Here is an 11,238-nt window from a genome sequence, read left to right on the forward strand (position 1 = left end):
CCTTCGATCGATGAGCAACGTGTTTTTAAAATAATTTTTTTTACTCGGGAGCGTGATGGCGTTTACATATTTAGGTTTTAGATTATTCTTCGCTAATCTCGCCTTCCTTCATGTGCAAGTGTTTTTAAAATTTTTTTTACTGGGGGTGGGTAATTGCTTTACACATTTAGGTTTAGATTATTCTCGCTAATCTCACCTTCGATCGATGAGCCAACGTGTTTTTAAAATAATTTTTTTTACTCGGGGAGCGTGAGGTAATGCGTTTACATATTTAGGTTTTAGATTTATTCTTCGCTAATCTCACCTTCCTTCCATGTGCCAACGTGTTTTTAAAATAATTTTTTTTACTCGGGGAGCGTGGGGTAATTGCGTTTGCACATTTAGGTTTTAGACTCATTCCTCGCTTAACTCGCCTTCTTCGATATGCCAACGTGTTTTTAAAATAAATTTTTTACTCGGGGAGCGTGGGGTAATTGCCTTTACACATTTAGGTTTTAGATTTATTCTTCGCTAATCTCATCTTCGATCGATGAGCCGACGTGTTTTTAAAATAAATTTTTTTTACTCGGGGAGCGTGGGGTAATTACGTATACACATTTAGGTTTAGACTCATTCCTCGCTTAACTCGCCTTCCTTCCATGTGCCAACGTGTTTTTAACATACATTTTTTTTACTCGGGGAGCGTGGGGTAATTGCGTTTACACATTTAGGTTTTAGATATTCTTCGCTAATCTCACCTTCGATCGATGAGCCAACGTGTTTTTAAAATAATTTTTTTTTACTCGGGGAGCGTGGGGTAATTGCGTTTACACATTTAGGTTTTAGACTCATTCCTCGCTTAACTCGCCTTCCTTCCATGTGCCAACGTGTTTTAAAATAAATTTTTTACTCGGGGAGCGTGGGGTAATTGCCTTTACACATTTAGGTTTTAGATTTATTCTTCGCTAATCTCACCTTCGATCGATGAGCCGATGTGCTTTTAAAATTAAATTTTTTTACTCAGGTAGCGTAGGGTAATTGGTTTACACATTTAGGTTTTAGACTCATTCCTCGCTAATCTCACCTTCGATCGATGAGCCAACGTGTTTTTAAAATAAATTTTATTTACTCGGGGAGCGTGGGATAATTGCGTTTACACATTTAGGTTTAGACTCATTCCTCGCTTAACTCGCCTTCCTTCGATATGCCAACGTGTTTTTAAAATAAATTTTTTTTACTCGGGGAGCGTGAGGTAATGGCGTTTACATATTTAGGTTTTAGATTTATTCTTCGCTAATCTTACCTTCCTTCCATGTGCCAACGTGTTTTAAATAAATTTTTTTTACTCGGGGAGCGTGGTGTAATTGCGTTTGCACATTTAGGTTTTAGATATTCTTCGCTAATCTCACCTTCGATCGATGAGCCAACGTGTTTTTAAAATAATTTTTTTTACTCGGGAGCGTGATGCGTTTACATATTTAGGTTTTAGATTATTCTTCGCTAATCTCGCCTTCCTTCCATGTGCCAACGTGTTTTTAAAATAAATTTTTTACTCGGGGAGCGTGGGGTAATTGCGTTTGCACATTTAGGTTTTAGATATTCTTCGCTAATCTCACCTTCGATCGATGAGCCAACGTGTTTTTAAAATAATTTTTTTTACTCGGGGGGCGTGAGGTAATGGCGTTTACATATTTAGGTTTTAGATTTATTCTTCGCTAATCTCACCTTCCTTCCATGTGCCAACGTGTTTTTAAATAAATTTTTTTTACTCGGGAGCGTGGGGTAATTACGTTTGCACATTTAGGTTTTAGACTCATTCCTCGCTTAACTCGCCTTCCTTCGATATGCCAACGTGTTTTTAAAATAAATTTTTTTACTCGGGGAGCGTGGGGTAATTGCGTTTACACATTTAGGTTTTAGATATTCTTCGCTAATCTCACCTTCGATCGATGAGCCAACGTGTTTTTAAAATAATTTTTTTTTACTCGGGGAGCGTGAGGTAATTACGTTTACACATTTAGGTTTTAGACTCATTCCTCGCTTAACTCGCCTTCCATGTGCCAACGTGTTTTTAAAATAATTTTTTTTTACTCGGGGAGAGTGGGGTAATTGCGTTTACACATTTAGGTTTTAGATATTCTTCGCTAATCTCACCTTCGATCGATGAGCCAACGTGTTTTTAAAATAAATTTTTTTTACTCAGGGAGCGCGGGGTAATTGCGTTTACACATTTAGGTTTTAGACTCATTCCTCGCTTAACTCGCCTTCCTTCCATGTGCCAACGTGTTTTTAAAATAAATTTTTTTACTCGGGGAGCGTGGGGTAATTGCCTTTACACATTTAGGTTTTAGATTTATTCTTCGCTAATCTCATCTTCGATCGATGAGCCGACGTGTTTTAAAATAATTTTTTTTTACTCGGGGAGCGTGGGTAATTGCGTTTACACATTTAGGTTTTAGACTCATTCCTCGCTTAACTCGCCTTCCTTCCATGTGCCAACGTGTTTTTAAAATAAATTTTTTTACTCGGGGAGCGTGGGTAATTGCCTTTACACATTTAGGTTTTAGATTTATTCTTCGCTAATCTCACCTTCGATCGATGAGCCGATGTGCTTTTAAAATAAATTTTTTTTTACTCAGGTAGCGTAGGGTAATTGGGTTTACACATTTAGGTTTTAGATCATTCCTCGCTAATCTCACCTTCGATCGATGAGCCAACGTGTTTTTAAAATAAATTTTATTTACTCGGGAGCGTGGGATAATTGCGTTTACACATTTAGGTTTTAGACTCATTCCTCGCTTAACTCGCCTTCCTTCGATATGCCAACGTGTTTTTAAAATAAATTTTTTTTACTCGGGGAGCGTGAGGTAATGGCGTTTAGATATTTAGGTTTTAGATTTATTCTTCGCTAATCTCACCTTCCTTCCATGTGCCAACGTGTTTTTAAAATAAATTTTTTTTACTCGGGGAGCGTGGGGTAATTGCGTTTGCACATTTAGGTTTTAGATATTCTTCGCTAATCTCACCTTCGATCGATGAGCCAACGTGTTTTTAAAATAATTTTTTTTACTCGGGGAGCGTGGGGCAATTGCGTTTACACATTTAGGTTTTAGACTCATTCCTCGCTTAACTCGCCTTCCTTCGATATGCCAACGTGTTTTTAAAATAAATTTTTTTTTACTCGGGGAGCGTGAGGTAATGGCGTTTACATATTTAGGTTTTAGATTTATTCTTCGCTAATCTCACCTTCGATCGATGAGCCAACGTGTTTTTAAAATAATTTTTTTTTACTCGAGGAGCGTGGGGTAATTGCGTTTACACATTTAGGTTTTAGACTCATTCCTCGCTTAACTCGCCTTCCTTCGATATGCCAACGTGTTTTTAAAATAAATTTTTTTACTCGGGGAGCGTGGGGTAATTGCGTTTACACATTTAGGTTTTAGATTTATTCTTCGCTAAGCTCACCTTCGATCGATGAGCCGACGTGTTTTTAAAATAATTTTTTTTTACTCAGGGAGCGCGGGGTAATTGCTTTACACATTTAGGTTTTAGATTTATTCTTCGCTAATCTCACCTTCGATCGATGAGCCAACGTGTTTTTAAAATAAATTTTATTTACTCGGGGAGCGTGGGATAATTGCGTTTACACATTTAGGTTTTAGACTCATTCCTCGCTTAACTCGCCTTCCTTCGATATGCCAACGTGTTTTTAAAATAAATTTTTTTTTACTCGGGGAGCGTGAGGTAATGGCGTTTACATATTTAGGTTTTAGATTTATTCTTCGCTAATCTCATCTTCGATCGATGAGCCGACGTGATTTTAAAATAATTTTTTTTTACTCGGGGAGCGTGGGGTAATTGCCTTTACACATTTAGGTTTTAGATTTATTCTTCGCTAATCTCACCTTCGATCGATGAGCCGAATGTGCTTTTAAAATAAATTTTTTTTACTCAGGTAGCGTAGGGTAATTGGGTTTACACATTTAGGTTTTAGACTCATTCCTCGCTAATCTAACCTTCGATCGATGAGCCAACGTGTTTTTAAAATAAATTTTATTTACTCGGGGAGCGTGGGATAATTGCGTTTACACATTTAGGTTTTAGACTCATTCCTCGCTTAACTCGCCTTCCTTCGATATGCCAACGTGTTTTTAAAATAAATTTTTTTTACTCGGGGAGCGTGAGGTAATGGCGTTTACATATTTAGGTTTTAGATTTATTCTTCGCTAATCTCACCTTCCTTCCATGTGCCAACGTGTTTTTAAAATAAATTTTTTTTACTCGGGGAGCGTGGGGTAATTGCGTTTGCACATTTAGGTTTTAGATATTCTTCGCTAATCTCACCTTCGATCGATGAGCCAACGTGTTTTTAAAATAATTTTTTTTTACTCGGGGAGCGTGAGGTAATTGCGTTTACACATTTAGGTTTTAGACTCATTCCTCGCTTAACTCGCCTTCCATGTGCCAACGTGTTTTTAAAATAATTTTTTTTTACTCGGGGAGAGTGGGGTAATTGCGTTTACGCATTTAGGTTTTAGATATTCTTCGCTAATCTCACCTTCGATCGATGAGCCAACGTGTTTTTAAAATAAATTTTTTTTACTCAGGGAGCGCGGGGTAATTACGTTTACACATTTAGGTTTTAGACTCATTCCTCGCTTAACTCGCCTTCCATGTGCCAACGTGTTTTTAAAATAATTTTTTTTTTACTCGGGGAGAGTGGGGTAATTGCGTTTACACATTTAGGTTTTAGACTCATTCCTCGCTTAACTCGCCTTCCTTCCATGTGCCAACGTGTTTTTAAAATAAATTTTTTTACTCGGGGAGCGTGGGGTAATTGCCTTTACACATTTAGGTTTTAGATTTATTCTTCGCTAATCTCACCTTCGATCGATGAGCCAACGTGTTTTTAAAATAAATTTTATTTACTCGGGGAGCGTGGGATAATTGCGTTTACACATTTAGGTTTTAGACTCATTCCTCGCTTAACTCGCCTTCCTTCGATATGCCAACGTGTTTTTAAAATAAATTTTTTTTTACTCGGGGAGCGTGAGGTAATGGCGTTTACATATTTAGGTTTTAGATTTATTCTTCGCTAATCTCATCTTCGATCGATGAGCCGGCGTGTTTTTAAAATAAATTTTTTTTACTCGGGGAGCGTGGGGTAATTACGTTTACACATTTAGTTTTAGACTCATTCCTCGCTTAACTCGCCTTCCTTCCATGTGCCAACGTGTTTTTAAAATACATTTTTTTTACTCGGGGAGCGTGGGGTAATTGCGTTTACACATTTAGGTTTTAGATATTCTTCGCTAATCTCACCTTCGATCGATGAGCCAACGTGTTTTTAAAATAATTTTTTTTTACTCGGGGAGCGTGGGGTAATTGCGTTTACACATTTAGGTTTTAGACTCATTCCTCGCTTAACTCGCCTTCCTTCCATGTGCCAACGTGTTTTTAAAATAAATTTTTTTACTCGGGGAGCGTGGGGTAATTGCCTTTACACATTTAGGTTTTAGATTTATTCTTCGCTAATCTCATCTTCGATCGATGAGCCGACGTGTTTTTAAAATAAATTTTTTTTACTCGGGGAGCGTGGGGTAATTACGTATACACATTTAGGTTTTAGACTCATTCCTCGCTTAACTCGCCTTCCTTCCATGTGCCAACGTGTTTTTAACATACATTTTTTTTACTCGGGGAGCGTGGGGTAATTGCGTTTACACATTTAGGTTTTAGATATTCTTCGCTAATCTCACCTTCGATCGATGAGCCAACGTGTTTTTAAAATAATTTTTTTTTACTCGGGGAGCGTGGGGTAATTGCGTTTACACATTTAGGTTTTAGACTCATTCCTCGCTTAACTCGCCTTCCTTCCATGTGCCAACGTGTTTTTAAAATAAATTTTTTTACTCGGGGAGCGTGGGGTAATTGCCTTTACACATTTAGGTTTTAGATTTATTCTTCGCTAATCTCACCTTCGATCGATGAGCCGAATGTGCTTTTAAAATAAATTTTTTTTTACTCAGGTAGCGTAGGGTAATTGGGTTTACACATTTAGGTTTTAGACTCATTCCTCGCTAATCTCACCTTCGATCGATGAGCCAACGTGTTTTTAAAATAAATTTTATTTACTCGGGGAGCGTGGGATAATTGCGTTTACACATTTAGGTTTTAGACTCATTCCTCGCTTAACTCGCCTTCCTTCGATATGCCAACGTGTTTTTAAAATAAATTTTTTTTACTCGGGGAGCGTGAGGTAATGGCGTTTACATATTTAGGTTTTAGATTTATTCTTCGCTAATCTCACCTTCCTTCCATGTGCCAACGTGTTTTTAAAATAAATTTTTTTACTCGGGGAGCGTGGTGTAATTGCGTTTGCACATTTAGGTTTTAGATATTCTTCGCTAATCTCACCTTCGATCGATGAGCCAACGTGTTTTTAAAATAATTTTTTTTACTCGGGGAGCGTGATGGCGTTTACATATTTAGGTTTTAGATTTATTCTTCGCTAATCTCGCCTTCCTTCCATGTGCCAACGTGTTTTTAAAATAAATTTTTTTACTCGGGGAGCGTGGGGTAATTGCCTTTACACATTTAGGTTTTAGATTTATTCTTCGCTAATCTCACCTTCGATCGATGAGCCAACGTGTTTTTAAAATAATTTTTTTTACTCGGGGAGCGTGAGGTAATGGCGTTTACATATTTAGGTTTTAGATTTATTCTTCGCTAATCTCACCTTCCTTCCATGTGCCAACGTGTTTTTAAAATAAATTTTTTTTACTCGGGGAGCGTGGGGTAATTGCGTTTGCACATTTAGGTTTTAGACTCATTCCTCGCTTAACTCGCCTTCCTTCGATATGCCAACGTGTTTTTAAAATAAATTTTTTTTACTCGGGAGCGTGGGGTAATTGCCTTTACACATTTAGGTTTTAGATTTATTCTTCGCTAATCTCATCTTCGATCGATAAGCCGACGTGTTTTTAAAATAAATTTTTTTTACTCGGGGAGCGTGGGGTAATTACGTATACACATTTAGGTTTTAGACTCATTCCTCGCTTAACTCGCCTTCCTTCCATGTGCCAACGTGTTTTTAACATACATTTTTTTTACTCGGGGAGCGTGGGGTAATTACGTTTACACATTTAGGTTTTAGATATTCTTCGCTAATCTCACCTTCGATCGATGAGCCAACGTGTTTTTAAAATAATTTTTTTTTACTCGGGGAGCGTGGGGTAATTGCGTTTACACATTTAGGTTTTAGACTCATTCCTCGCTTAACTCGCCTTCCTTCCATGTGCCAACGTGTTTTTAAAATAAATTTTTTTACTCGGGGAGCGTGGGGTAATTGCCTTTACACATTTAGGTTTTAGATTTATTCTTCGCTAATCTCACCTTCGATCGATGAGCCGAATGTGCTTTTAAAATAAATTTTTTTTTACTCAGGTAGCGTAGGGTAATTGGGTTTACACATTTAGGTTTTAGACTCATTCCTCGCTAATCTCACCTTCGATCGATGAGCCAACGTGTTTTTAAAATAAATTTTATTTACTCGGGGAGCGTGGGATAATTGCGTTTACACATTTAGGTTTTAGACTCATTCCTCGCTTAACTCGCCTTCCTTCGATATGCCAACGTGTTTTTAAAATAAATTTTTTTTACTCGGGGAGCGTGAGGTAATGGCGTTTACATATTTAGGTTTTAGATTTATTCTTCGCTAATCTCACCTTCCTTCCATGTGCCAACGTGTTTTTAAAATAAATTTTTTTTACTCGGGGAGCGTGGTGTAATTGCGTTTGCACATTTAGGTTTTAGATATTCTTCGCTAATCTCACCTTCGATCGATGAGCCAACGTGTTTTTAAAATACATTTTTTTTACTCGGGGAGCGTGGGGTAATTGCGTTTACACATTTAGGTTTTAGATATTCTTCGCTAATCTCACCTTCGATCGATGAGCCAACGTGTTTTTAAAATAATTTTTTTTACTCGGGAGCGTGGGTAATTACGTTTACACATTTAGGTTTTAGACTCATTCCTCGCTTAACTCGCCTTCCTTCCATGTGCCAACGTGTTTTTAAAATAAATTTTTTTACTCGGGGAGCGTGGGTAATTGCTTTACACATTTAGGTTTTAGATTTATTCTTCGCTAATCTCACCTTCTTCATGTGCCAACGTGTTTTTAAAATAAATTTTTTTACTCGGGGAGCGTGGGGTAATTGCGTTTTCACATTTAGGTTTTAGACTCATTCCTCGCTTAACTCGCCTTCCTTCGATATGCCAACGTGTTTTTAAAATAAATTTTTTTACTCGGGGCGTGGGGTAATTGCCTTTACACATTTAGGTTTTAGATTTATTCTTCGCTAATCTCATCTTCGATCGATAAGCCGACGTGTTTTTAAAATAAATTTTTTTTACTCGGGGAGCGTGGGGTAATTACGTATACACATTTAGGTTTTAGACTCATTCCTCGCTTAACTCGCCTTCCTTCCATGTGCCAACGTGTTTTTAACATACATTTTTTTTACTCGGGGAGCGTGGGGTAATTGCGTTTACACATTTAGGTTTTAGATATTCTTCGCTAATCTCACCTTCGATCGATGAGCCAACGTGTTTTTAAAATAATTTTTTTTTACTCGGGGAGCGTGGGGTAATTGCGTTACACATTTAGGTTTTAGACTCATTCCTCGCTTAACTCGCCTTCCTTCCATGTGCCAACGTGTTTTAAAATAAATTTTTTTACTCGGGGAGCGTGGGGTAATTGCCTTAACACATTTAGGTTTTAGATTTATTCTTCGCTAATCTCACCTTCGATCGATGAGCCGAATGTGCTTTTAAAATAAATTTTTTTTTACTCAGGTAGCGTAGGGTAATTGGGTTTACACATTTAGGTTTTAGACTCATTCCTCGCTAATCTCACCTTCGATCGATGAGCCAACGTGTTTTTAAAATAAATTTTATTTACTCGGGGAGCGTGGGATAATTGCGTTTACACATTTAGGTTTTAGACTCATTCCTCGCTTAACTCGCCTTCCTTCGATATGCCAACGTGTTTTTAAATAAATTTTTTTTACTCGGGGAGCGTGAGGTAATGGCGTTTACATATTTAGGTTTTAGATTTATTCTTCGCTAATCTCACCTTCCTTCATGTGCCAACGTGTTTTTAAAATAAATTTTTTTTTACTCGGGAGCGTGTGTAATTGGTTTGCACATTTAGGTTTTAGATATTCTTCGCTAATCTCACCTTCGATCGATGAGCCAACGTGTTTTTAAAATAATTTTTTTTACTCGGGAGCGTGGGTAATTGGTTTACACATTTAGGTTTTAGATATTCTTCGCTAATCTCACCTTCGATCGATGAGCCAACGTGTTTTTAAAATAATTTTTTTTACTCGGGAGCGTGGGGTAATTGCGTTTACACATTTAGGTTTTAGACTCATTCCTCGCTTAACTCGCCTTCCTTCATTGCCAACGTGTTTTTTAAAATAAATTTTTTTACTCGGGGAGCGTGGGTAATTGCCTTTACATATTTAGGTTTTAGAATTTATTCTTCTTGTCCTTATATCTCTTACGCTTCCTTCCAATGTGGCCAACGTGTTTTTTAAAATAAATTTTTTTTACTCGGGGAGCGTGGGGTAATTGCTTTACACATTTAGTTTTTAGTTTATTCTTCGCTAATCTCACCTTCGATCGATGAGCCAACGTGTTTTTAAATAAATTTTATTTACTCGGGGAGCGTGGGATAATTGCGTTTACACATTTAGGTTTTAGACTCATTCCTCGCTTAACTCGCCTTCCTTCGATATGCCAACGTGTTTTTAAAATAAATTTTTTTTTACTCGGGGAGCGTGAGGTAATGGCGTTTACATATTTAGGTTTTAGATTTATTCTTCGCTAATCTCATATTCGATCGATGAGCCGACGTGTTTTTAAAATACATTTTTTTTACTCGGGGAGCGTGGGGTAATTGCGTTTACACATTTAGGTTTTAGATATTCTTCGCTAATCTCACCTTCGATCGATGAGCCAACGTGTTTTTAAATAATTTTTTTTTTACTCGGGGAGCGTGGGGTAATTGCGTTTACACATTTAGGTTTTAGACTCATTCCTCGCTTAACTCGCCTTCCTTCCATGTGCCAACGTGTTTTTAAAATAAATTTTTTTACTCGGGGAGCGTGGGGTAATTGCCTTTACACATTTAGGTTTTAGATTTATTCTTCGCTAATCTCACCTTCGATCGATGAGCCGAATGTGCTTTTAAAATAAATTTTTTTTTACTCAGGTAGCGTAGGGTAATTGGGTTTACACATTTAGGTTTTAGACTCATTCCTCGCTAATCTCACCTTCGATCGATGAGCCAACGTGTTTTTAAAATAAATTTTATTTACTCGGGGAGCGTGGGATAATTGCGTTTACACATTTAGGTTTTAGACTCATTCCTCGCTTAACTCGCCTTCCTTCGATATGCCAACGTGTTTTTAAAATAAATTTTTTTACTCGGGGAGCGTGGGGTAATTGCCTTTACACATTTAGGTTTTAGATTTATTCTTCGCTAATCTCACCTTCGATCGATGAGCCGAATGTGCTTTTAAAATAAATTTTTTTTTACTCAGGTAGCGTAGGGTAATTGGGTTTACACATTTAGGTTTTAGACTCATTCCTCGCTAATCTCACCTTCGATCGATGAGCCAACGTGTTTTTAAAATAAATTTTTTTTACTCAGGTAGCGTAGGGTAATTGGGTTTACACATTTAGGTTTTAGACTCATTCCTCGCTAATCTCACCTTCGATCGATGAGCCAACGTGTTTTTAAAATAAATTTTATTTACTCGGGGAGCGTGGGATAATTGCGTTTACACATTTAGGTTTTAGACTCATTCCTCGCTTAACTCGCCTTCCTTCGATATGCCAACGTGTTTTTAAAATAAATTTTTTTTACTCGGGAGCGTGAGGTAATGGCGTTTACATATTTAGGTTTTAGATTTATTCTTCGCTAATCTCACCTTCCTTCCATGTGCCAACGTGTTTTTAAAATAAATTTTTTTTACTCGGGGAGCGTGGTGTAATTGCCTTTACACATTTAGGTTTTAGATTTATTCTTCGCTAATCTCACCTTCGATCGATGAGCCAACGTGTTTTTAAAATAAATTTTATTTACTCGGGGAGCGTGGGATAATTGCGTTTACACATTTAGGTTTTAGACTCATTCCTCGCTTAACTCGCCTTCCTTCGATATGCCAACGTGTTTTTAAAATAAATTT

Source organism: Nasonia vitripennis (genome assembly GCF_009193385.2).
Source record: "Nasonia vitripennis strain AsymCx chromosome 4 unlocalized genomic scaffold, Nvit_psr_1.1 chr4_random0010, whole genome shotgun sequence".
Classification (NCBI taxonomy): domain Eukaryota; kingdom Metazoa; phylum Arthropoda; class Insecta; order Hymenoptera; family Pteromalidae; genus Nasonia; species Nasonia vitripennis.